The sequence below is a fragment of the Nannospalax galili genome, unplaced genomic scaffold, assembly GCF_000622305.1.
Source record: "Nannospalax galili isolate Female #2095 unplaced genomic scaffold, S.galili_v1.0 scaffold368, whole genome shotgun sequence".
Lineage (NCBI taxonomy): Eukaryota > Metazoa > Chordata > Mammalia > Rodentia > Spalacidae > Nannospalax > Nannospalax galili.
The window spans coordinates 2,388,239-2,391,242 of NW_008359963.1; positions in this window are offsets into that span (position 1 = coordinate 2,388,239).

Genomic DNA, 3,004 nt, shown 5'->3' on the forward strand with positions numbered 1-3,004 from the left:
AGGGATGACATGGGCTTGGGAGGAGCCCCTGGCTCCTTTCTTTTACCAGTTCTGTCTATGTGAAGATAAGTCAAAGGTCCTGCTTGACCAAGCCTGGCTTCACTTGGAAGCATGGAGGAAATGCTTCCTCTGTGTTGACCCTCCTCTTTGTAGACTGGACAGTGGTTCAAGTTCATCTAGTGGGGTCTCCTTGGCCTCAAGACACCTACAAAATGTTTTAGTGATATAATAGCCAATATGGAAAACAACACCATGTCCACTAGTCATAAATAATGAATAAATTGTGGTCACTGAAAACTATACAGAAGTTTCAACTGATTATAGCCATCTGCAACCAGAGAAACAAATCTCACAAAAATGTTAAAGACATGAAGCATAATGATTATTGTACTAAGTGGTTCCATTTTTAGGTTTTAAAAGGCAAAGCCATCCATAGTGATAATATTGGCAGTAGGTGCCTCTGAGGCTTGTGGAGGGCACTCCCAAGATACTGGGTGTGTTCTGTATCTTGATCTGGGCGGTGGCCAGCCATGTGTACTTTGTGATGGCAAATTTTATGTTCACCTGTTGATCTGCTTGCTTGCTTTTTGTTTTGGTTTGGATAAGGTCTTATTCTTCAGTTTAAAATCATCAAAGAAGTTTAAGAAGCAGGAATTATTTTATTCTTAAAGGACTAGAAGTATAATGGACCAAGGTATGTGGAGCAAATGGGACTCTCCTTCCCAAATACCTTAGTTTTGTTGAAGAGGCCCTTGGGTGTCAATGCGTTTCCTTGCTCTGTCCCCACAAAAGAAAATAACAGGGATTTTCCTGGGGACTTGGGAAAATCATTAGGGGACAAGAAACTGTAAGCTTCATTATGTATCATCGGTACCATTATTTTTAATTTTTTTCCTTTTACATTTATTTATTTATTTATTTATTTAGTGTGTGTTCACACACGTGTGTGTGCATATGCCATGGCATGTATAGAGGTCAGAAGACAGCTTTCAGGAATTTGTTCTCTCCTTCTAACAGGTGGGCTCCAGGGACTGAACTCAGGTCATCAGGTTTGGTGGCAAGCACCTTTACTGGCTGAGCCATCCCACCAGCCTCTTTGATATTTGCTGTTTAACACTGTACATGCATTTTGTTAATAATACTTAAAATAGAAAAAATAAATATTCACTCACATAAAATCAAGATGGTAACTTCTGATTATGCAGAAGACAAGAGAATGTAACAAGAATGACCCAGAATTTTATTTTATTTTATTTTATTTTTCTTTCAAGACAGAGTCTTACTGTGTTTCCTAGGTTGGGATTACAAGCATACAGCACCACACCCAGTTCTTAATTTTTAAATTAAACAAGCAATATAGAAAAGTTATTTGCACAGGTGAATATATATGTAAAGAAGATTATACAGGGCCTGCAAGATGGCTAACCAGGAATGGGGGCTTGCTCTGTTAACCTGGTCACTTAAATTCAATCCTTAGACACCCATGTAAAGATGGGAGCAGAGGACAAACTCCAAAAGTTGTCATCTTACATACCTCCACACACAGGCCTTGGCACACGCACCCACACATCATGTACACACACATGCACACACATGATAATAATAATAAAATAAAATTTAAAAATATATTTTGCTTCACTTTATTTTTCTTGAGATGAGAGGAATTTTTAATCTGTTTTACTTAGCAATTAAACATTTTATTTCTCGTTGGCCACAATAACTCCCATTTAGATAGAGCTTTAAAGAAATTCAGCATTTTTATTTTACAGAAAATTCCATGGAAAGAACTTGCTAAGACTGCTGTGTTGCTCTCAGACAGCATGGCCCGGGCAAGTCTGACAAGGTGGCTTTATTCCTGAAACCTGAGGACCTCACCCAAGTGACTGGAAATCATGCTGCTTTTCCCAGCTTAGGCCACAGGACTCCATTTTCCTGTCTCCTCCCCCAGGAAGGCCACCTCACTGAGATGTGATAAAAACCAATGACATCATGTCTCATTAGAGCTCAGCCGCCCTTCAGGAAGCAGGTACTTTGGCAGAGAGGTACCTGGGGCATTTTTTTCTGCTGTGATGACCTGAGTTTGCTGCTCAAGGAGTCCTTGGGGCCTAACACCCCAGGCCACCTTCATGGTTTTTCCAGTGACCTAAACTGTTAATGCCACTCTCCCCAGCTGTAGCTGTGTTATATGGCCAGCATCTTCCAAGCCTAAAAGTCATGCCAAGCCTGGAGAGACTTGCACAAATAACTCTCCAGCAGAGTGTGTGCACTGGCCCTTGTGAAGACAAGAGCAGCTTTAGGGAGAGGGAAGTAAGACTCCCCACTCATGCCTGTAAGAAGACATCAGCTAGGGTATCACACAGGAACAGGAACCAGTAGCTGGTAAAGGCATCCCTTCATCCTTCTGGCCTTGCTAAGCTGCAGGTGTGACGCGAACCTCAGGTTTCACACTGGCTATTTTCCAGATACAGCCATGGAGAGTTTAGAGTCCGAAGGCCCAAGGTATATTCCAGCAGTCTTTTGGAACCCCATGGAGCTTCAGGTCTGGGGTCATGATCATTGTTTTCATACAGCTTAAAAAAGTAGTTTCGGGCCAGTGAGATGGTTCAGTGGGTAAGGACACTTGTCCCCAAGCCTGACAGCTTAAATTCGATCCCCAAGACCCACATGGTGGAAGGAGAGAAGCAACTCCTACAAGTTGTCCTCTGACCTCCACGTGCATGCATGCACCCCCCCACACACAATAAATAAATAAATAAATAATAAATAAATAAATGTATGTGAGTGTTTTTAGGTAGCATAGTTTCTAGCTGAAAACAAATGTGTACTAGTACATGCTGGTGCAGAGAGGTGAAACTATGCTGTGTGAGTTGGCCGCCTGGGTTTCTCTGGGCTCCTGGGTCTGCCTCCAGCTCCCCTAGTCTGCACACCCGTTCTTTGTCCCTGGGGTGAAGCTCACCTCTTTGGAGGTCTAGGCAGTAGCCTCTGGGAATCTGACAAAGAAATC